This window comes from Python bivittatus, unplaced genomic scaffold (assembly GCF_059951505.1).
Source record: "Python bivittatus isolate LINGU-HERP-01145 unplaced genomic scaffold, Pbiv_v1 ctg000350_np1212, whole genome shotgun sequence".
Lineage (NCBI taxonomy): Eukaryota > Metazoa > Chordata > Lepidosauria > Squamata > Pythonidae > Python > Python bivittatus.
In genome coordinates, this window is record NW_028277074.1 from 13,390,807 (window position 1) to 13,416,060 (window position 25,254).

The 25,254-nt window shown below is 36.5% G+C and overlaps 1 long non-coding RNA gene across 10 annotated transcripts in view; it reads left to right on the forward strand.

Annotated features, from left to right (window-relative positions):
- Positions 1-25,012, forward strand: part of LOC112541239 (uncharacterized) — a 260,594-nt gene extending 235,582 nt beyond the window's left edge. For 8 of the 10 annotated variants that reach the window (XR_015796776.1, XR_015796778.1, XR_015796777.1 and 5 more), the window contains 3 exons: positions 4,679-7,184; positions 16,938-17,106; positions 24,901-25,012. This is a non-coding gene — a long non-coding RNA (uncharacterized LOC112541239). The remainder of the gene's footprint in view (positions 1-4,678; positions 7,185-16,937; positions 17,107-24,900) is intronic. The other 2 variants (XR_015796774.1, XR_015796775.1) reach the window with 2 other exon arrangements.
- Positions 25,013-25,254: the final 242 nt, after the last annotated feature.

The following is a 25,254-nucleotide window of genomic DNA, read 5'->3' on the forward strand; positions in this document are numbered from 1 at the left end:
ATTATTTGTATGAGAGTTAAGCCACAATGGTATAGAAAATTGGATGAGGCGAGAGGATTTCAGAATCAACTCTGTACTCAAGCATGGAAGCCCACTAGGGCAAATCTGAAGCACTCATTATCACTTAATCCAACCTACCTCTCTAGCTGTGAAGAGAAGAAAATATTGGCAATCTCCAGGTTTCTAAGCACCTAGAGGAAAGGGAGGATTATAGGTAGGTAGGTAGGTAGGTAGACAGACAGACAGACAGCAATATTCTCCTCAAAAACTTGCACAAGCAACTCAGTTCAAGAACTTTCAAATAAATTTATTAATCCTAAAAGGGAGGGAAGAAAAGGGTAGCAGAAATACAAATTTATTTCTATTCATATCTCCTTCCCACTTGTGGTAGTATATAAAATGCATTTTATAAGTGCATTTTATTCCTGATTGTCGTTTTAGGTTATCAAAATTATATTATTATGGTTAGTCACACAGTCAGCCAGATATTTAAACTGGATTTGGCATTTTTAAGGACTTGGGATAGGTAGATGTTGTTGTTTAATAATATTAAAGGTATCATCAAAAGATATAAGCTGTTCCAAGTAAAGCTTCCTTTTGCAATTGACTGATGGTGATTTTGTCAATGCTGATGGTGTTCAAGTGATGCTACGGATGTTTTAAAATTGCACCCAAGGCACCAATTACTATTGGTACTATCTTTGCTTTCTTTTTCCATAGTCATTTGAGTTCTATTTTCAGGTCTTCATATTTTGTGATTTTCTCCAGTTCTTTTTCTTCTATTCTGTTGTCTCTGGGTATTGCAATGTCCATTATCCAGACTTTTTTGTCTTTCTTATCAACAGTCGTTAAGACTGGGGTGTTGTGTGGCAGGTGCTTATCTGTTTGAATTCTACAGTCCCAGAGCACTTTAGCTTTTTCAGTTTCTGTTACTTTGTCTATTTTGTGTTCCCACTAGTTCTTGCTTGCAGGCAATGGTATTTCTTGCAGATATTTCTATGCACCATTGTTGCTACTTTGTCATGCTGTTGTTTGTAATCAGTCTGCAAGATCTTGCAGCAGCTAACTAGGTGGTCCACTGTTTCTTCAGCTTCCTTGCAGAGGCAGCATTTGCTGTCTTATTGTTGCCTTCTCAATTCTGGCTTTATATACATTTGTTCTTAAAGCTTAGTCTTGTGCAGGCAGGATTAGTCGCTCTATCTCTTTCTTCAATTTGCCTGCTCTTAGTCATTGCCAGGTATTTTGATATCTGCTTTGCCTGCTAGGTTTTGTTTTGTTTTGCTTTTAATGTACTGGCCATGTAATACTTTGCCTTGCCATGCTTCTTTTCTATTCTTCATTTGGTCTTTCTTATAGGCCAGTTTGGTCTCTTTGGTATTCAGTAAGCCTTCGTCGTGAACTAGCTTCAGTGCATCTTCCTCACTGTCCTTCAGATATTCTTCCAATGCCCTTTTTTTCTTCTTCAGCTGTCAGTTGTACTTGCAGCACCCAGCTATGCCCCTTGGTAAATAGAGACTGTCAACATCACTGCATGGATAAAGGGCATGATTCATTGCCTTTATTTTTCTGGTCTTCCTATCCAGGGCTTCTAGTTCAGCTTGAGTCCAGTCCACTATTCCAGCTGTATATCTAATGACTGGAATTGCCCAGGTGCTAATTGCCTTGATGGTATTCACTGAGTTTGGACTTTAAGCTCTTCTTCACTCTTCTGATGTATTCACTACTAACCTTTTTCTTGACTTCAGTGTGCTTGATGTTGTCAGCTTGAAGGATGCCCAGGTGTTTGTAGTGATCTACTTCATCCAGACTCTTCATGTTATTTCCATAGAGCATCTTGATTCCTTCAGTTTTCACTATCTTTCCCATTGAAGGTAAGTGTGGCACATTTGTCCAGTCCAAACTCCACTACAATATCTTGGTCGTATAATCAGACAGCATTCAGCAGCAATCCTATTTTAGATGGTGTTTTTCTATACAGCTTCAGATCGTCCATGTAAATGAGGCGAGATAGCCTGGAAGATGTTTTTGATGTTTGATAGTCATGATCTGACTTGTTTAATATTGTTAACAGAGGAATCAATGCAATGACAAATAGTAGTAATGATAGTGAGTCTTCTTGAAAGATTCCTTTTTTGATATTAACCTCTCCCATCTGTCACCACTGGCCAGCAACTGTTTTCCATTGTGCCATTGATCTTTGTACAAAGCTTCAGATGTTTTTACATCTGATGACTCCTGTTATTTCTAGGCACTTGATTATCCAATCATGTGGCAGGGAGTTGAATGTCTTCTTGTAATCAATCCAGGCTACATTCAAGTTAGTCTTCCTTCTCTTGCAGTTTTCCAAAATCATCTTGTCAGTTAGGAGCTGATCTTTTGTTCCTCTGGTGTTTGGGCAGTTTCCTTTCTGCTCAGGTGGAAACAGCTTGGTTTCAGCTAGATGCTGTTGGACTGCATCAGCTACCACCCCAGTTGGCAATTTGAAAGTTGTTGGTAAGCAGGTAATTGGCCTCTAATTGCCTGGTGCTGCCCCTTTTGTTGGATATTTCATTATCAGGTAAGTTTTGCCAGATGTTAACCAATCTTCAATTTTACCTCCTTGCAGTATGTTGTTAAACTGCTTGGCAATGAGTAGCTGCAGACTAATCAGATGTTTCAACCAAATCCATGAGTTCATCTTCACCTAGTGCTGATCACTTCTTGATCTTCCTTGCCCTTTTCTCCACCATTTCTGCTGTTATTACAAATTCTTTCATTTCAGTTTTTTATTCTTATCCATCTCCTTTATCCAAGCTGCATTCTTGTTGCATTTCTTTGAATTGTCCCATAGCTGCACCCAGAAATGCATTGCTTCTTCTTTGTCAGGTGTTGGCTGGTTCATTGTAGTCTCTCCATTGATGGATTGGTAGAAACCTTTCTGATTCAACTGAAATTGGAAATTCTGCCTATAGTGTGCAATTAGAGCTTCGTATCTGCTAATCTTCTTGACTATGGCTGTTATTTGCTGTTTTATTATTTCCAGTGCTTCCTTGGTCTTCCTTGTTTCTAGGTGATATTTCTTGATAAGGTATTCTTTGGTCCTCTTGTTCTTCAGCTTTTTCTTTCATCTGTTCTAGCTTGCTTGTATCTGATCTTAGCATACTGATCTTATTTTCCAACCTGATCTTCCATTTTAGTGGTGCCCTGTTTGGCTTTTTTTCTTGTTTGTTGATTTTGCATCCAAAATCTTGTTATAACTTCAGGTGTGCTGTACATCAGATGGTTTGTTTTTTGCAGGGAGCTGGTGCTTATATTTGATATTACAGTATTGGCATCTTTTAATACTTGACTAGCTGTTTCTTTGTAGCAAGCTTTAATGCAGGCAACCTTATTCTGTTGCTTTTGTGCTGTTCTAGATGCTCAGTTATTCTTTTTTCAATCCTTCTTGTTTTTTAGTTACAGAGCTTGGTTATTCTGAGGAGAAGGTAGAGGAGAGGGTGCCTGGTTTGGGAATGAAAATGATTCAATGGCTATATTGGCTTCCTCTAATGCCGAATTCCCCTGATTTGCCTCTACAGTCTGAGCTATTTCTGGCAAGGCTTCAGTCTTTGCCCTGGGTAAACCTTAGTAGTTCTTCCAATTCTACTTTTTTGAATACTTTATTTCATACTATAAATGAACATTGATCTGCTAGCCTCTGTTCTGTTATTTCTGATTTTGGATGTTGTTTTTTTCCAGAACTGATGCATTCGTTTCAGATATTCTCTTCTCGTTGGATTTGATTTGTAATTGCAGATCATTATTTCGTTGTTTTCAGTCTTTGTATATTTGCAACAGATAAACAACTTTTTTCCAGTAGTTCTGCAGCTGCTGGTCCTGGTTGGTCAGCCAACAGTCCTGAGTCATGTAGCCCACTTTTCACCAGATGTCCAGGAACTAGAACATCTAGCACAGTCCTTGCTGACCGGGGTGACGACCAATCCAGTATAGGTTTCTGTAAATTACATCTCACCATATTGCTTATGAAAGAGGCACTCTTTGTTTGGCTCCTCTGATGAGACCTGTCCATTATGGTTGAACTTCTACCATAGGTCTCATCCTCCTTGGGCAATCAAGCCTGACAACCATGTCAAGGTAGTGCCTCACTGGGGGTGTATATTATTATTATTATTATTATTATTATTATTAATAATAATAATAATAATAATAATAATAATAATAATAATATTTGTGTGGCTTGTCTGATTTAATAGCAGAAATCTAGTAGGTTGAAGTAAGGCAGAACAAGTAGAAATTCAAGTACTGCAGGTATAATACATTTCAAAAAGTAACATAATTTAAAGATGTGAATGTGATATACCAGAAAATTGGAGTTACTAATATATGAAGAATTATGGATATTCCTAGCATAGACCATAGCAAAAAAATTAAAAGACTATTTTAGAATAGGAAGAGAACAACACTATGGATTTGCAATCTTGCATTTATGACATACATTTCCTGTCTGTTTATGAAGTATTATGACATAATAAAAAATTGATTAGTATTATGTGTGGCCAAGTTAACACTTTATTTAAAAACTGAACTTTTTTTATATATATATATAAATGTATTCTGTCTCTTTACTTTTTCCTCTTGTTTTGGTTTTCTTCTTTTTCTAAACATTTTTCTTTCTTTTTCTATGTTTTTCTGTCTAAAGCAATAAAAAGGAAGAAAGAAAGGGGAAAAAAAAAGATATAATCCATCTCCCTGGAACCTTTTTGTGATACAGCCAGCGAAGACAAGAATGTCACAGAATACCGAAAAGATATGGAGATGCAGTCTTGTTCAGTATCACATTTCTCTGCAACAAACTAGGTGAAGGTATTTGAAACAGTGTAAATGCTAGTATGAAACACTCCAAATAGAAATGTACGTAGAGCACACTAAATCAGGATACCTGAAACTAGTGCAAAAGGCTGTTCATAGGAATTTTCTGAATTAAAGTGACAGCTGGATAGTAACATAGCCTCAAAGCAAGAAATGATTCTGTTGTATTGTATAAAATGCCACATAAACTGTTGGTGCTGTGTGAGAAAATGTAATAGAGAAGGCATTAGTTTTATAATAAAAAAAATATTAACTCCCGTCTCCTGCTAAATGTCTATGATGCTTAGTATGTTCACTCAGATTCCCCATCGAGGAATGTAAATCAAAATAAGACTAAGTGTGGGAGAGGCCTGTTCTAAGGAAACTGGACAAAGTTGTCCCAGTGCTAGACAGAGCCATACAAGGTGAATGCAAAGTGGTAAAGACAGCCATTGTTTTCCAGTCCCTCACTTCTAGGCACAACCCTGTCTTCTCCCAGATCAGCATTTAATCAATATGGCCTGTGGTTATGACTCTGCAATAAGATAATCAGCTGCTACATCGTCTGACTTCTGTCTCCAGTAGAAGGCAGAGATCTATGGCTTTGTCATGATAAATGATTGCTATTAATAATTGCTTAATTTTATATTTTGCCTTTCAGACACAAGGATTCCCAAGGGCACTGAAACACTAGGAGCCACTGTGCAGATAGTGCTTCCTAGCTGGAGCCAAACAGGTGCAGTTTGGCGCTAGGATCAATCTGTTCTTTTTTTATGAAGTGCAAAGGAAGAGCTGGCAAGTAGTTTGCCACAGTAATATCATTTTCTCCATGCAATATTTGCAGAAAAGGGTAGTTGGTTAGACCTCTTTTTAAATATAGAATGAGGCTTTATTTATTTATTTATTTATTCATTTATTTATTTATTTATACATAGACTTATCCCCACCCATCTCCCTGCAATGGAGGACTCTGGGCGGTTTGCATCAATTTAAAACAATTAAAACATAATTAAAATTTATAAAAGACAGACACATCTACACAAATGGAAAGAAGAAAAAAAAATCCAAGAGGCCAATGGAAGCCACACTAGGCCTCTAGGGGGCTAGCCAACCCCATTTCTGACAACCTTCATCCCCACCCCAGGCCAGATGGCAGAGCCAGGTCTTCAAATCCCTCTGAAAGGCTGGGAGTGAGGGAGCCTGTCTCACCTCCAGGGGCAAGATGTTCCAAAGGGTGGGGGCTACAGCAGAGAAGGCCTGCCTTCTGGACCCCGCTAGTCAGAGTTCTTTTGTCGAGGGGGTCCAGAGCATGCCCTCTCTGTGAGATTGCATGGGACGGGTTTATTATGGTAATGGGGGAACTTGTAAGCCTCTAAATGACCAAAAATGAAATGATATGGGGGTTATAGTTAGCAATACTTGGAAGGTCACACATATCCTACCTTTAATTTAGGGAACAATAACGTGTAAAATTTTTATTATCTTTTCCTCTCCAATCAAATTGTTGAGTCAATAATTGTGAATTTTGGTGAATGATCATTAATTCTTGATTTTGCTGGTATTGCTTTGGTGCTGCTTAGGAACCATAGATCAGAGGCAGAGATGACATGCCTAGCAATCTCATGAATCCCAGTGGCTGCTACAGTCTAGTTTGGGACATCAGCAACTCTGGGGCAGTCTAGTGTGCCAGATGTCAGGGAGCTGTTGCTCTGGTACAGGTGCTTCACCTCATTCTATTACATATGATGGGTTCAGGACATGCCTTATATGTAAATGATTTCTGGTATCTCCAGTAAGGTGATGAAATCCTAGAGAGCTGCAAGTCGGTTTTCATAATGTGGCCTTGATGGACCTACATTGATCTGACAATTATTTTCCTAATGGCTAAAAAAGAAATATTCTCCTATGGGCATATCTGCATTGCCAGGTTGCCCTACTGTGAGTACAAGCTATTAACCATTTCTTGTTTAGGATTGTTAGCAATCCTAAAGTATGCTTCCCAACAACTTGGGAACTCTGCAGGTTAATACTAGAACATAACTAATGTACAACATTGCTTCCATGGAACAGCAGCAATGAAGAATGCTTGAATTATCCTGCTGAACCTTTTCTAATTTCCTTAAAGGTTGTGGAAGTTCCAGGCATTGCTGATGTTCTTTTCTGCTATGTATTTGTTCACCTCTTTATAGTCTCCCAGGTTGTCTACTACCTGTTATGAAAAACCCCATGGGAAGGATTTCTTCATGGCATCTTCCCCTGAGATTTCCAGGGAAACTGCAGGAGGCTGGAGAGAGCCTCACATAATGAACAAGAGAGAAGCCACACAAATCCTTCAGCTGCCTTGGAAAAAAGACAGTGTAAGATGTTTTAGGCTCAGATTAACTGCATGTTCAGTTGTTATCATAAATATCATTTCTAAGAGGAGAGTACAATAGTACAATACCTTTAAAACTGAAATTCTTTGATGTAGCATATACTTTTCATGAATAAAATTTCAGGTTTAACCTTTGGCATCTCCAAATATGGATGGGTAAGAAAATTCCTAGGACAGCTGGCTATCATATAAGCAATGGGATACAGATATGACTAATATAAGGAAGTTGGCATCAGGCTGTATTTATTTTATTGACTTCAGTAGGATTACACAAGATTAAACTAAAGTAAAGAAATGTAAGCATAAGAAGAAATCTTGCTATAATAATTTGCATCCTTATAAATAATGCAGGATTTCCTCAGGGTGTAACTTAAGTATCAACTTTATCCATATGCAAGCCAAATGGACAAAGGGCCAAAATAAAATGTGCCAAAATAAAATAAAACATGTATTTCAGCACAATCTGCTGTCATGCTAATATACTTATCAGCTAATGTAGCTAATACATTATTGTATTATAATACTGAAAAATCTTATAGGACCCATACGTAAAGTGAAATATCTGAAATCTAGTATAAGTCATCAAATCACCTTACTTTACTGAAAATGGTCTGTGTCGATGCTGCTCCCCCCCCCCCCCTTGCTTTTTTAACACATGATAAAAATTAACCTGGGTATTCACACAAACACTTCCCCATTTTAGCCTAACATTTTTAAAAAAACATAACCACCTGAAGCAAGGATTTTACACTCATCTCTGAAAATAATTCATTTCAAAGAATGCTGTGAAGAATTAAGGTTTAGTGATATCAGGTGATCAACCCTTAAACCAGAAGTACAAAATTCTCAAGTATAGGAATTTCAAAATGTTGGATCTGGTTTGCATTAGATTAACTAGTGTTTTTGTGTTGGGACCATTCTTGAGTGGCTGCCTCTGACACGTTACTTTAGCTTGAAGGTTTTCTTCTGACAGCAAAGAGCTTCCATTAACCTTGATTCTGAAAGGTCAAACAGCAATACCAATTTATAGGGTTCTTTGAGCTTTCAAAAACATTTAGCCAAAAAATGATTGATAATAATGTTGAAAGTGGCAGAAAGCTAATGAAAAATAAATGTGACAGATAACAAAGATGATTTGAGGAATGTCACCAACATTGTTAATTTCATTTATTTTATGGGATTTTTAAGCATTTGGATGAAGTAATTCTATTAAATATGATTTCAACAATATTTTCTTATATTATCATACCTGAATTTTTGATATTACTTTTAAATTTCCACTGAACGACCAACATGTCTACAGTCTATTTTACTTATGTATTTCCTATAAAGGGAGACAGTTTGGTGTAGTGGTTAAGGCACCAGGCTAGGAACTGAGAGACCATGAGCTCTAGCCCCACCTTAGTTACAAAGCCAACTGGATCACCTCGGGCCAGTCACTCTCTCTCAGCCCTAGGAAGGAGGCACTGGCAAACCACTTCTGAAAAACCTTGCCCAGAAAACTGCAGGACTATTCCAGGCAGTTTCCAGGAGTCAAAAACTGACCTGAAAGCATCCCCCCCCCCACAAATTCCTATAAGGCATTTGATTACCAGCTCATTTCAGACAAGAGCAGGATTCTCCGGATTATTTACAGAACAAATACCACACTTAGTGTCAAGTTTATATAATTATTATTCAAGTAGTTTTTAAAATGTGCTTATAAGGGAAAGTCACAGCAGATGGCATCACATAAATGACCTCTAAGTTAAGGAAGGTAAGACTTGGTTATTACTTGGATAGAAGGTCAGCAGGAATTCCCAGTGCTGTAGATTATATTGGAAAGTGGAAAAAGCATCCTGAAAAAGGTCAGTACCAAACTATGTTCAACAGTCTACTTTTCACTTTTTTTTTTTTTTAAAGAACAGTTTGTTGTAATGGTAAGAATGGATTAGAAACTAGCGAACTGTGAGTTCTAGTCCTCACTTGGGCACAAAAACCAGATGGGTGACTTAGGGTCAGTCACTCTCCCTCAGCCCAACCCTCACAGGGTTGTTACAGTGGAGGAAACAGAAGGTAGGAGAATTATGTATACCACCTTGAGTTGTAAAAAATATAGGTGGGACCTAAATCTAATAATAACAACATAGACCTTTTCGCACATTCATCAGGTTTCAAGCTTGACTCCAGAGAGACTTTACTATCATGGAGAACACCCCTTTTTATATTGATTGCCTGCTTTGAAATTTAAAAAGTGATAAAATATTTTGAGATAATCTAATAACTTCATTGTTTCACTGTCAAAAGCTTGTGTGGTTTGTTGTTAGGAAGGCTGCATAAAGTAACCAAGAGCCCTTAGCTATAATCCAAGTGGGATGCAATACATGACTCTGTTGTTTCCTTGAGGTGGTAAAATGGTGAAATGAGACAGTAGATTCTGGAAGGGAAGTTGAGCCCTCATTCTTTGCAACCTTCTGCAGTATATCCCTTCAATATTCAGCTGAGTAAAAACTTAATGGCAACTTTTTTTTAACTTTTTTTTTTGAGGAGCTACCAATATTAGCTAAGTCTTGTTTATGCTATGTGGCACAGTTAATATTTCTCCATGGCTGGCTATATTTCATAACATCCTGTTAACAGGATATGGCTATTATACAAAATGATATAGTTTTTTCTCAAAGCACCAATCGTACAGCAGCAATGTGAAGGGTCAGAAGTGACACCACCACAAAAGTTGCCACACTGCTCTTATAATTGAAGAATCAGGGATAAGATAAAGGAAGAACTGGAGTTTTCAAACATTTTATGACCTACAGGTATATTAGTCAAGCCTTGTAAAATTATGTGCAATTGATTTTTTTTCTAAAGGACTGTTTGAATAAATAGACTTTCTACGTTAATGCCATTTCTTTGTGTTTGTATTTGAAAACACATAAGAAAGTCTTTTTGGCTGTACTGCATTACTTTTATGTACATAAATACATACTTTAAATACAACTTTTAAAGTGTACATTTGGAAACCTTTTTGCTATGACTACAGTGACCATACATGCTTTATTATAAAGGCCAGTCCTTTATTTAGAAAGTTGTCTATGATGATGATGATGATGATGATGTTTTGCTCTTTCCTTTCTAAAGCAAAGTTATAAACATTTTTTTCTCCTTATGAACTCTTTCAGGTGTGCTTCTATTTTAGTTTTGTCTTAATTTTTTCCCAAGAAAATATGGTCACCGTACCTATGACAGAAGTTTGATTATGAACTGCCTTTTATTTTTCATAAGCAGCAGCAACTTACTAACTGCAAACAGATGCAAACAATCATTTTGGGGTAAACATTTTTTTGCATACAAAATTAAAAAAAAAAACACACACAGAGCAAACTTTGAATCTCATTAAAATTAGTAAAGACTTGCCTCATAAAATATTAATATAATTATAAAGGAAAATACTGCTAAAATTTCAAATAGATATTTTGCAAAAATTTCATAGAAAGCATTTGAAGCTTTTTTTTTAATCCAGGATGTGGAAGAAATTCACTAACTTTTAATGTTTTAGTTCTTTTGCAATTCAGTCAGAAAACTGTGATGATTGTACAGTATATATTAGAAGTAAGAAACAAAATAAACTGTTTCTATAGGTGCTATAAATCAGAGTTTTAAAATCTATGATCATATGAAATTGTTAACTTAAAATAAATCTGAAACTGGAATAATTTGCAAAAAAAAAAAAAGCATGCTACCTGCTAGACACAAATTTATTTAAGATATTACTGACATTATAACACAACAAGAATTGGAAGAATTAAACACACATGAAGACTTTTAAAATCAATTTTAAAAGTTCTGGTGTATATCAATGTAAAAAAAAAGCTATTGCATGGGGAATTTTCATGTGTGTTATAAGCACTATAAGCAGTCTTAAATTAAACAGGACACAAACATTTGAAAAGAAAATGCCAGTAGAAGAGCGATTTTGTGCAATCAATGCAATTAAGCAATAAGAGAAAAAGTTATAAGGAAAGAAAAGTATAGGAAGCCATGTAGAAGGACCAAATTGAAAATGTAGGAATTTGATAAAATTTCAATTGTAGGTGCAACATTATAAGATATAGGTTCTGCTCAACCTGTATGCAAGTTGTCTTCAGAACTAACTAAATAAGTGGATGAGACACTTTTTGTCAATTAAGATGTTGAAATAACAAGCCTGTCTTTGTATAACTATTATTCCTATCCTATCTGGAAAAGCTGAAAATTGAATTCTTTATTGTCCTTGAACAAAGTCTATTTTCTGCTATTTCAGAATATCCCATTTTTCATCAAGTTCATATTCTTAAAGACAAGGGGAAAAGACCTTAGTGAAAGAGAAAGAAAACAAATTAGAAAAAAATAAGGACCAGAGAAAAAAGATCTAAGTAAACAACACATTTTTTAATATAAATCTTGGAATCTTTTCCTTTGTGTTCTTTTAAAACAAATATTCTGTTTTGTATATTCTTTTTGTAGTTGTGGTTGGACTTGGAGCCAGAAAGAAATAACAGATTACTGTGAATAAAAAGACTACACTTGTAGTGTTTTGAGCCCAAAATATATATCAGTATAGAAAGAGGATTTAAACAGAGGCAACAGCCAAGAAAACTGAAGAGGTGGAACGGGACAAAATAGTATTTCTGCACTGCCCTTTCTCTTGTGTATGTGTATATGTGTGTATGTGTGTGTGTGTGCCTTCGAGTCAGTGTCGACTCCTGGCAACTGCCTGGATTAGTCCCTGCAGTTTTCTTGGCAAGGTTTTTCCAGTAGTTTTACTCTCTTTATCTCTGAAGGGCCAAAGTAAATTTTATTTTTTAATGCATAATTTGGTTTATTCCTTGATTTCTCTTTTTTCCTCTTATTACTTGTAAGCATACAATGAAGTTAAGACATATTAAAACAACTTTCCGCTATTATGATCAGATGCTATTCTAACTGCATTCTAATTGCATGAAAGGACAGAACTGGTAAGTTCTAGTGAAGACCACCTCTAACATGTAATTCAGTTCTCAACTTTCTAAAGAGAAGAGAAGGAATAGTAAAGAGTTCCAGCTTTTGTGGAAGCATTTGTGCGTTCATCTGTGTGGATAATCATGCTGTACTCGTGAAGATTGACTATTTGATAATATTCCTCTCATTAAGACCTCCACTTAAGGTATCATATAAATGGTGTTTTTGGTTCCAAAAGAAGCAGAAATGTTATAAAATATGATCCAAATAATTGAACAGAAAAAAGAGTAGCCAGCCTTTTATATAATATTTATATATATAAATATATAATATTAAGGAAAAAATGGAAGTCTTAAATTATTTTATAAAGAAACAAGGTAGGGAAAGCACACAGAGAATGACCAGGAGGGAAGGAAGCTTAAAAAAGGAATGAAGCATAACTTCCTTTCTCCCATTGGGTGATTTTTTCCTGGCATGTTTTTCTCCACAGCCTCAAACTCGATCTGGCCAATTTTCAAACTCAATCCAAGTTTTGCTGGCTTCTCTCACCATACCAAGTTTGATCCCACTCTATTTAATTTTTGCAGAATTATTCTGATTCTGATGGACAGAGACAATCCTAAGCACCTTTACATCTTTCTTTCCAATACTCACTGATTTGGAAAGAATAAAAAATGAGTAAAACAATGGACATTTTACTGAAAGCAAGCTTGTGGAATTAAAGGCAGTTTAATTTTGAGCAGACATTTATAGAATTATATCATAATTTAATATTCAGTGTGAGAGATGACAAAATGTTGTTTTTGCAGGCAAACTAATTTGACAACATATGCTTTAGAATAAACCATAATGAGCAACTAGTAGTGAAAGGGGATCTTCCAGACCCCTGCTTTTCTAAGCAGAACATATGTAGTGATACAATCAAGTTACTAGTCCTCAATTGTTTAGGGGGTTCTTAGCATAAAGTAGTATGGCTTTCCACTAGTTTGCTTAGAATAAGTAAAAGAGCTAACATGTAAAGGATGTGGCAATGTGGTAGGAAACTGGTGCAGGTGGTTAAAGGAGTCTCTGAATAGGGAGCTGAAGAACCGACCTGAGCTAGTTTTGTGGTAATAGTTGAACTAGATCTGAAACCACATCACTGAGCACACTCACTGCTAATGCCAAAAACTGCTATAAAAGGAAATAAATAAATATGGACTGGGGGAAGCTTAAAATTTGAGTAGTGGGAGATGTAAACTAAGGCGGGACTTCCGGGAGTTGTATTAGGCGTATCAGATAGGTTGTGAACTCCTGAGTACCCAACCAATGGGGAAATGGAGGAGGGCCTTTCCATTCGGGCTTAGGGAATAAAAAGTGCATGTATCATGGGGTGTGTCTACTTGTTGGACAACCACTGTTGCAACAATGTATTCTTTTAATAAATGCCTTGCTGCTTCATTGGATTTTTGTCTCAATTCTTTGGAACTTGAGAGTTGTTTCTCACATCAGGAATCCATGTCTTCCTTCCTCCTGGCTGTTCCAGGTAGTGTAAGTTCTAAGAAGAAAGTGAGGAGTTGGCATGTAGAGTTGGCCACAAGGAATTAGATGACTTAGACAATTACATTTAGCCAAAAGCATGCTACTCTTTATTATAAATATTATATTGTTACTTAACACTGTGATCATCCAGAAAACATAGTACCAAGATATTCAACTAGCTGTTTCACATTACTGGATTATTACTTATTTTATTTTTAAAAAAATAGTTAGCTGTATATTTTACAATTACATTTTCCTGAAGATCTCTCCATTTTCTCAAAGAACTACAGATCAGTTTCTCTGATAATGATACAAGAATATGAGTCAGAAGGACAGTTTTATCTGCTTACATGTTTAAACTTACATTTCTCCCCTTTTTTACTTACTAAATTTGTTGTTGTTGTTCAGTCATTAAGTCGTGTCCGACTCTTTGTGACCCCATGAGCCATATCGCGCCAGGCCTTCCTGTCCTTACTAAATTTACCTAATTGTAAACAAATTATGCAGTATTATATGAATATATATGTAAGACTCATTTAATTGTGAGTGATGTAAATTCATGCATATTCTTTCTTTTTTACTTTTCTTTTTGCAAAGAATTAAAAAATATATTTTATTTATCTAGTAGTAAATATGGTCCATGACCAGCAAGAATAGTAAAATAAACAAACATTGCTAAAGCCAGAATCTTTACGTATAAGATTATAATGGATTCCATATTTTATACTGGGAAAATTATGATGGGTTCAATATTTTACACCAGCAAAGGACAAATTGTCTCATAAAGTGGATATTATTAAAGCAAAAGTATTGATATTGTCTATTAACAGAACTTAATCACTAAAATGATTGAGCAAAACCAGAGACTCATACAGAAGTCAAAAAGTATACCAAGGTTTACCAAAGTATGATAATCCTTACTTCTCAAAGGCAGCTTCCTTTAAATATCTGGTGAAAAATAGGGCTGTTCTCTTAAAATTAGACCAGCAGGTAAAATGAATTGGATAAGATTCTACAGTTTGTAATCTATAGGCTAGTCCATGACAACAGTCTCTTCTGCCGTGAGCAAAAGTAAAGGTGGGGCTAATACAGTACATGATTGCCCAACACTTATACAATTAATTATATGACATGTCAAAAATCAATACATAGTTTTTCTCCTATCAGTTTTATAGTCAGGTAATGGTGGTGCTTTATAGCCATTTTACAGCAAGATTCATGATTAAATGTGTGTGCATTTTTCAAACAAATATGCTTCACAAAATGTCAAATTGCTAAAATTCCTGTACACTTTACTGTCTGCATAATAGATCAGTTTGGTATTCCAGTTCAGATATTTCTTATAACTTTAAAAATACAGGAAATATCATAATGAGTTATATTTTCAGGGTCTTGTAGTAGAAGCTTTCTATGCCTTTTATCTTAATGTAGGTAATTAATAATACTTTTGTCCAGAAATTTGTTGTCATTTTTCTTCTTTTACACATACCTTCTGTGATAAAGATTTACACAAACATTCTGTCAATGTTAACTCTTGTTTTAAATGTAACTGTTGCTTGCATACAACTCACCATAGTGTACTTTAAAGATTTTTTAATATTTAATTTTGTAAAGCACAAATTCTATTTAATGTCAATATTTTTGCCAATGTAGCAACAAAAATGTCCATTCATACAGACACAGACATAGACACACACATACACACCAGGGGGAAAAAAAAGTAGAAGAAGGAAAAAAAATGTCTCATTCCTTCTTTTCTCTGAAGAAAAAAGAGGGAAACTTGCAGGATCCTAGTCACTTTTACTGCTGAGTTTTCTCTTTAGGACACCAAAGGCAGCTGTTAAACTAGCACTGGCTTATATCATCTCAATTGTCTAGAATAGGTTAAGACAAGAATACCCTCCAATGTCATTGCCATACAAAGAAACAAATACATTACAACTAACCCAGAAATAAATCAGCTCAACTCTCCAGGACCAAGGAAGTCATGGGAACCCAGCAATCCATACTTGCCTTCAAACTGACACAGTGTCATCATGTCAATGTAGTCTATCTCAAGAGAAACAAATTATAATTTACAATGCAAACCATCAGAATACAAACTAATTAACTAACCAACTAAAGTCATGTACAAAAAATCATACAAACAGAATAAAAACAAAAGTTACATTTAAATCTGCAAACAGGTTGAGTTTGACTGACTTCAATTACTTCTGCTCAAGTGTACTTCAAATATCAATTAACATGTCACACTGACAACATACATGTTTCTCAGTTACCACATTGGGATTTAAACTAAATCAGTGCATGCAATGTTAGATTCATTATATTAAACCATATAAAGCACACAATGAGAAAGTCTCTGCTTGCTTAAACTATTAACGTACAAATTGCTTGAACTATTAATTTACTGTTTGAATTACTTTTGAACATAATGCCATATTATTCTGCCATCAGTGATGAAAGCACCCAGTTCTGGGACATATGTAGCTGGAAACAGAATGAAAGGGGAAAAAAAGGGGGGGTGTCTTTTCCTTCACACACCGTGGGGCACCAGGTGTTTTAAATGCCACCAGAAGGGTGCTTCAGGCAAAATCTTTCTGTCCAAGATAGTTTGGCGTAGATTAGTGGAAGCTTTCATGTCCTTGGCAAGTTTTGAACAAGAACCAGTGATATAAGTCTAGAGGGCTTGCATGAGGTACAGGGTACATCATATTTATTTTAATTGCTAGTGGCAGTTTGGCTAATTATGTTTAATTTAAAATGGTAATTTTATGTTAATGTAAAAGCAGAATGGATTGGCAGACAAAAAAGTAGCTCAGTTATTCAATTCCCAAAGACTGGTTCTTCTTCTATAATATGAAAATCCAGTTCTGCAGATTGCAACATCTTCTGGAGTATTAGATACAGTGAAATCCTAAGAGAATCTGATGTGATTAAGAGTACATTTTTACTTTTCCATGGGAAAGCTTCAGGCTGAGGGGGGAAATGAATAAAGTTGTTGTGTCTTTGTTTTGTTTTTGTTTTCTTTTTAATGTACTTAAATAAAAATAATTGTTGTCACAAGGCAATAGCAAAAAAAAAAAAAAAGATCTTTGCCTAGATTTGTCTACCGATTATACAGTTGGCCAGGAATAAGCAGTATTATTTAGTATTGTATACTATATAAACTTTTGTGAACTGACATGGATGCACTTTGGTGAAATTATTCAGGCTCTATAAGTGATCTAATTCATACTGCCAATTTATTTCAACAAAGCAATTCAGGAGCCACAAATTGCCCGAGGCCATTGCTGAAGGAGAAGATTCCTCTCACATTTCTCTCCAGGGTTGGCACAAATGCTTCTACACTGGACGTATTTCAGATTGCCTGCAATCTTCACAAGCCTGGAAGAACTTCAACATAACTCAGGGCACCTCTAGGAAAGGTAGGAACTTTCACTGAACACTGTAGGTAATCCTGCACTGGGTGCTCAAACTGCCCAGCTGGAAGCACTTTGGCCAAATCTGTGGGGTAAGATTCCTTTCAGCCTTCTGCAATGCTATAAAGGTCTTTTGGCCCTGTCATACCTTTTGGAAAGAGGCTAGCAAGAGGCTGCTTTCTTCTCTCATCCTCTAACTAATGGCTGGGAGCAGGTCAGTGACATAAAAGAACTATCCTTTTGCTCTCCTGAATTTTCAGGTTAATTCAGTTTTGCAAACAGAATTCTTTAGCAGTCCATGAATTATTGATATCATATATGTGGCATAAACTTATAAAATTAAATTTGAGCTTGTGGATAGATTTTTTTTTTTTTATCTGCGCTCAGTCATTACTGACTCTGCAGTGACTGCTTGGACAAGTCCTTGCAGTTTTCAAGGCAAGTGTTTCGGAAGTGGTTTGCCAGAGCCTCCTTCCTAGAGCAGAGCCCAGCTGGTGCATGCAGGAGGCGGGGTTTCCTTTGCTTCGCGCCCTTTTCGGGCGAGCGCGGTTTTCGCGTTTTACCGGCAACTGCTCCCGACTTCTTTCCAAGGCACCGCCAGCATTTTTCCTCCCACCGGAGTGAGAGTACCCATTTATCTACTCACGTGAGTTTTCGACCTGTTGGGTTGACAGGAACTGGGGAGGAAACAGGAGCTCACCCTGTTTAACGCGAAGGCTGGACTCGAACTGCTGAAGCGTCAGGCATTTCTGGCCGGCAACCTTCAGCGTCAATAAGCCGCTGCGCACCGCGTCCCCCTTTGTGGATAGATAGTCAGCATATAATTCAATATTATTAACAGATTCAGTATGCTTGTGCAAAAATGGGGAAGGAAGGAAGGAAGGAAGGAAGGAAGGAAGGAAGGAAGGAAGGAAGGAAGGAAGGAAGGAAGGAAGGAAGGAAGGAAGGAAGGAGATTACAGAATTTTGGTGATGAGCTTTGTTGGTGACACGGCTTTTGGTTCTGGAGACAATAGTTTTAACAGGGCATCATGAGTTATATATTGTTATGATGGTTTTAATTTTTTATATGCCACCCAGAGTCACTGCTGTGAGATGGGCAGGTCTATAAATTATTTAAATAAATAAAATTTTCATCTTAACTCAAGAACAAATACTCTGTTCTTGGCACATTTGCAATTTATACAAATATTCATCCACCTCCCTCCCTTTAACTGTCATAAAAAGTAAATATTAAACCCTTTTGCTGAGATAAGACTTCCTGGGCTGAGATTCTGATAAGAGAAGATACATCTCTCCCTTGCCCTAGGTCTGAAAAGTCTTTCCTTTTGGACTTCGTTTTAAGAGGAAAAATGAGAAACAGAAAGCTAACTGCACTAACCTTGCTTATTATAAGTATCTATCAGTATCCTGATTAATGCTTAATTAACACCATCAATTTTCTTTATGAATTAAATGCCAGTAAATAAATCTTTATTGGAAGGAGAACCAGTTTCACAATCTATGGAAACTCATATTTTAACTACTAAGAGAAAACAGCTTAAATACTGTTAATAGTGTTAACTTCTTGCATTCTCTCTCTCTCTCTCTCTCTCTCTCTCTCTCTCTCTCTCTCTCCCATACACACACACACACACACACACACACACACACAAACACAGGACTTTAACTGAATTACTTTGTTTTATAAATTTCTATACCTTACCAAGTGAGTACAAAAAAGAAACTGATGGCCAGTTTCTCACGCACCACAGAAATAGGAATAGAATTTACTTTGGACAAAGAGTTGTATTCTATGGGGTTATTCTGCTTCTGTCTGTTATATCCTGCAAAGTTGATGAACAAAAGGAATAAACAAAGAGCAATTAGGTAGGCTAAGGAATCCCCCCAAATGTCAATAATGTAGAAGTATATTCCAAGCCAAATCTGAAATCAAGGAGTAAGGTACAGTATCATTTCTGAAGGTGTAAGACAAAAAGCATGGTCATAGTGCAAGTGAGGGTCAAGAAGTTGTATGGTCAAAATAAGATTGAGATTTCTGGGCATGGGCCTACAGTTCCTTCATACACCAGTGACACTCCATTTCCTATGTCCATACACTGGTGCTCAGACCCAGTGCAACTTTTTCAGGACCCTAATAGATATGATCCACTTCAAGTTCTGGGCATATGGAAAATTCTGCATCCATTGCTTCTGAGGATAACATTAACATACATTCTTTTACCTCTGCTGAGTTAAATATTACATTGTCCTTCACTTAGACCTCCTGCTTATAGTTGCTATAGATGTTTTTCACTCTTTAAAGTCCCATATTTCTTAGGAAAACACTTCATAGGCTTTTAAAAAGATTGTCTATCTATCTATCTATCTATCTATCTTAGAATGGACAATTAATCACGTCAAATATTTTATGTCTATATACAGGGATGTGGTCAGGTTCTTATTTTGTCCCTTCCATTAGCCCTATTTATTAGTACTGTAAAGGGGACACGGTGGCGCAGCGGCTTAATGACGCTGAAAGCTGCCGGCCAGAAATGGTCGACACTTCAGCGGTTCGAGCCCAGCCTTCGCGTAGCAGAGTGAGCTCCTGCTTCCTCTCCCAGTTCCTGTCAACCCAACAGTTCGAAAACTTACGTGAATAGATAAATGGGTACTCTCACTCCGGTGGGAGGAAAAATGCTGGCGGCGCCTTGCAAAAGGAGTCGGGAGCAGTTGCCGGTAGCGCGGAAGCCGTGCTCGCCCGAAAAAGGTGTGAAGCAACGGAAACCCTGCCTCCTGCGCTCGCCAGCTGGGCTCTGCTCTAGGAAGGAAGCAATGGCAAACCACTTCCGAAACACCTTGCCTTGAAAACTGCAAAGGACTCGTCCAAAAGCAGTCACTGCAGAGTCGGTAACGACTGAGTGCAGATTAATATACATACATACATACATACATATATATATATATATATATATATATATATATATATATAGTATTGTACCTAGAGTGTAATTCTATATGTTAGGGCTATGCCCTGTTTTTGGATCAGAAGACAAAATGGTGCTTCGGAGCATGCAAGGGTGCAAATTTCACATCTGTATATAACTCCTTAAAACACCTGTACCCAGGATAATAAACTATCCAGTTTACCAGAATAATCCACAGGTCATATCTTCCACAGCTGCTTTACGATTTCAGGAAAAGATATACTGAATGTAAGGAACTGCAAACATACAAGTACCAAGAGATACAGCAAAGGTGCCCATGTTAAAACTGAAGTACCTTTCCCTGCTTCCAATATGGCAACTTCAGTTCTCTACACTTGTTGCTCATTCCATCCTATGAAAAAGAAAGTCACAATCTCCTGAATACCACGCTTGGCAAGGCTGGTAATTAAAATTTTCCAGCAATACTAATTCATACTTGCTTGAAAGATCTGCATTTTACTTTTGAAAAACATCATCCAGATTTTCTTCCATTTTGGCAGCTGATAGTAGAAACCAAGAACAGTATTCATTTTACTTCATCCACTTATTTTAATTCTCATAGTACCACTACATTCATTCCCTTGGATTTTCATTCAGGAATAGATACTGTTAATATACAGTACAAGTGCCCCTCCATTTCTACTGCTTTAGTTCTTTTTGATCAAGTTGTATCTTCCATTTGCCATATTTCAGTCACATAAAGTATCCCACCAGTTATCTGTTGTAGCTATTAAATCATATTTGCCTTTCTCTATTAAGGCTTCAAGCTGACCTTGTTCATTATCCATGCTCTAAATATTGGTATATAGATACTGAAAGCCATCATAATTAATTGTTGGTTTTCCTAAGTCTTAATTGAGTGGTTTAAGAGGCCCATTATATCTTTACTCTCATCTTCTTCTACAAGACTTTTTTTGTTCATTTTTTAGGTCCTTGCTACAGAGTTTTTCATTTCCAGCTCCACATTTTTCAGTTGTCCTAACCAAGTTCATCATGCTTCAGGCCAACAAATTCCTTCTAGTCCTTGTAACATGCAATCCATCTTGTGACAGCAATCCATCATCCAGAAAGCAAAAAATGTAGTTCCAGCAACCAAATATCTTCCATGAACACAGCCAGAATCTTTCTTTCCCTTTTCCATGGACCAGAAAAATGGAAGACACCATTAAAAAGCTTAAGATGCGCTTAGTATCATTTATCCCTATATGGGTGGCAGGAAGGGACAATTGTCAGTGGACTTCATGAGTCTTGGCAGCTGCTCTGTTATATATGCAATCCCTGCCTGGCCCATACACACTTGTTTCTGTTTTGTAATTGAAAATCACTAATCACTACAATCCTTCTATTTGTCTTCTTGTCCTCTCTACTGCTCAAGCTCCAGCCTCTTATCTTTCATTTAGTATGGTCCATTGTTCCTTGCAGGTTCAAAGCCAGTTTCTTTTGGAGTGCCCTGAAAGCCATTACTGAATTCAAGTGGCATAGAACATCCTTGAGCGCACAGCAGGAAGAAATGATGTGGTCAAAGGAAAAACTTGGCATATTTTCTGAAACTCCAACTGCTGTTTCCTTTGTTAACGACATTATATATACATCATATACTCTCTCCTACCTATACAATTAAAACTGCTATGCCTAACTAAAATTTAAGCAAAATCAGCAGCTGGGGATAGAGTTGGAGGTTTGGAAAAACAACTGCATTTAGATCAATCATAGAATAACATCACTAATTACATCACTAGGAGTGTGTGAGTTGCTAGTTAATTAATTGGCAGACATGTAGCTCAATCCTTGAGGGCACATTTTGGAGGAGTGGGACTGTTCAATGGGCCACTTGTTAATAAATGGGCCATAAATTACAATCTAAGGAGAGCCAGAATTGTACAAAAGACATTTGTAGGTAGGTATTTTTTACAACTTGTATTTTGTATGTTTTTGCTATCATCCAGTTTTAACATTGAAGACTACTAATAGTGCAGCGCTAATAGTATAGCACTATTACTATTTCAGCACTATTAGTACACTAATAGCACAGTATTAATAGTACAGGGAGCCAGTTTGGTGTAGTGGTTTAAAGCATCAGGCTAGAAACCGGGAGACTGTGAGTTTTAGCCCCACCTTGGGTATAAAGCCAGCTAGGTGACCTTGGGCCAGTCACTCTCTCTCAGCCTTAGGAAGGAAGCAATGGGAAACCATTTCTGAAAAACCTTGCCAAGAAAACTGCAGGAATTAGTCCAGGCAGTCACCAGGAGTCAACACTGATTCAAAGGCAAAAAAAAGTACAGCAATAAAAATAGTTCACTGAAGCTATAATCTATGTCCTCTGCAATGGAAGAATGGTTGGCATATGGCATATATCCTTGTCAAAATGCAGGTGTTGATGGCTTAAAAAAAGTTTTTCTTAAAAAAAAAGAGGTTGCATTAGAGAAAGAAAGCACAAAGAGGTTTTTCTTTCTTTCTGTTTTTGTTTCAAATTTCTAGCTGCCACGTATACCCTTTAAGGACTGATAAGCACTAATAACTTGTACAATGGATGAAGCAGCAGTGAATAAATCAATGCATGGATAAAGAAATGTTGTCATAAATAAAATGTGGAATACTTCTCTTTAATGTCATAATGTATGCATGAAAGGAAGGAATGCTAATGCCACCATAAAAACAAATAAACATATTGGTTGGGATCCATTAAAAAAACAGGGTTGTACCTTAGAGACTTTGTGCTGTTTCTCAAACATCAGCTTCCCATGCTGCATGACTGCATTGCTTAACATAGTAGGTGGGATTTATTTTCAAGCAAAGAATCAATCATAAATCCTATTGGTCATGCCCAGCCATGTTTTCCGTCTTAGTCCTACTTAAACTATGCGGTAATTAAACTCATAAAAATAGGTCTTTACGCATAAATAGGACGTTTGTTTTCCAAGTCTAATTACTATACAGAAAGGAGTATTTGAGGGATTCTTTGCTCCCTTACTATAATTAGGGATGGAAGAAAAAAAATGGAATTTCTTTTTGAAAAACAACCAAAATAATGTTATATACAACTATTCTCACTTTTCTGAATTTTGCAATGCTGTTCCCCACTTTAAAAAGTAGTGTAATAACATATGTGAAAATGAGAAACAGCATATACCAAAATGCATAATATTAGGTAAATCCCTGTAGAACTTTTATTAGGAAAAATGCAAATAAAAATCTAATTATTAAAAAAAAAACTGCATAGAAAGATGCAAACAGAAAGTTTTATTTGTACAGGTTTTTTTCCTAAATCTAATTGCCTATATTTTGGAAGGGCACTACAAAGGGAATAGTGTGAGCCATAGTCAAAAGTCTTGTCTGAGTAATACTTCTGTGCATATCAAATTAAATCCAGTTGTTCTAATTTAGTGATTCAAAGTCTTACTGTCAAGGTATTCAAAATATTTTTGTCCTACTCTTTAGTCAAAAGGCTCCAAGAATAATTTATCAGTAGTAAGACAACCTATAATCTAAAAGACTTGCTATGTAAAGAAAAGAGATAGGGAAGTCAGCTGCAGTTCTTAAAGTTACAACTGCTATCATGACAGTTGGTAAAACTGAACTGCTGCTGATTTGATCACTGTTGGGAAGATTCCAAAGTACCTGATCTCCCAATAGATGGGAAGAAACAGCTTTTCTTTGATATTCCTTTGCTGTACAGCCCACAAAATTTGCTTTCTGCTTGATAACACTTGATAACAAGAGTAGAATGAAGACTGCTGATCTTTTGGAAAAGGTGATAGAATAGTTTCTGCTTCACCCTGTGTTCTAGAACATGGTGAACAAGTAGCCATGACTGATTGCACTACATCAGTTGCTCCCTAAAATATGTCAGATCTCTTTGGCCTTTGATGACCTATCATTTTTGGTCCTATTAGCTTGATGGGCCAGGCAAGTATTTTTGCTACTATTTGGTAGCTTGTTTGTTGTACATGAAATTCAGTGTTGGCATTTAATATTTTCTGAAACATGAGTTTAATTTCAGAGGCGTGAACTTATCAACAAGAAAAAGTAAGGAGTTCAGTACGCTATTGAACTGCTACATCATGCTGCTTTTTTACAGCACTATTTTTTTTTCCACTGTGATAATCATGAATGAATTGAAGCTGCAAAAGCCAGGGGGTGGGGGGAAGCTTTAATAAGACAAACTTTAGTTGGCCAAAGACTGCTGTGCTGCTTTCTTTAATTTTAACATACATGTCTTGATATTATCATGCAGAGATACCTAACTGGCTATGCGGTATTATAACATTGTCCCATTCACTGTTATCCCTGAAGGTTAAGAACCCTGGTTATGACACATAGCAATACTCATGGAAGAAGAACTAGCTAGAATAAAGCACAATGAACAGCAAGGGAAACAATACCTGCCAAACTAGTTAGTCCACAACGTCTATTCTACCATTATTCATTGCCATCAGAGCATTCCAGATAAGTCTTAAGCCCAGCCAGTAAGTTCTCAGTCTCTTTAGGCATTTGCTATCAAGAACAAGACCTGAAAGATAAGTAGCATTCTAGGTAACCTCCTCTTTTTCCAATGTGGGAAAGTGGATGCATTTCTTCTGGTTTAGACACAGGTAAGTATATCTCTAACACCATCTAAACCAGATTTTAAGGCCACAAATGAGAAGCAAACCTTGCAGTAAATAAAGAAAACTCTAGGGAAAGAAGCAAGAAGACATTGAGAAGAAATATAAGGGAAAAACAAAGATAAAACTTTGGGCAATGAAAGTGGGATGTGAGGAAAAAAAAACTATTTGAATTGCAAAAATCAGAAATGCTAATTCCTAAACTCACTATCACTTAATTTTTTTCAACAGAATCATCTGACTGGACAGACTTGGAAATTGGGCATAAGCAAATGAATGCTAGATGTGATCTCCTTCTCCCTAAAAAAAAAAAAAAAAATCAAGATGAAGAAAAGAAGGAATACTCTCATTGACAAATGGAAGCAGAACTATCTGTTTGGGTCAGTTGATTTTCCTGTGGACAGAAAGCAGTGGACTTTGTGCTTTTTCTATATATCTATATATTTAGTGAATTGCCCTTTAAATGATTTCAGGATTAGACATATTATAGCTAGAAACTGTAAGTTTTTTTTTTCCTGAGTGTGTGTTCAGCTTCATGCATCGATCCATATTTTCAATCTGCAATAGTCAGCTGCATTTTGAATA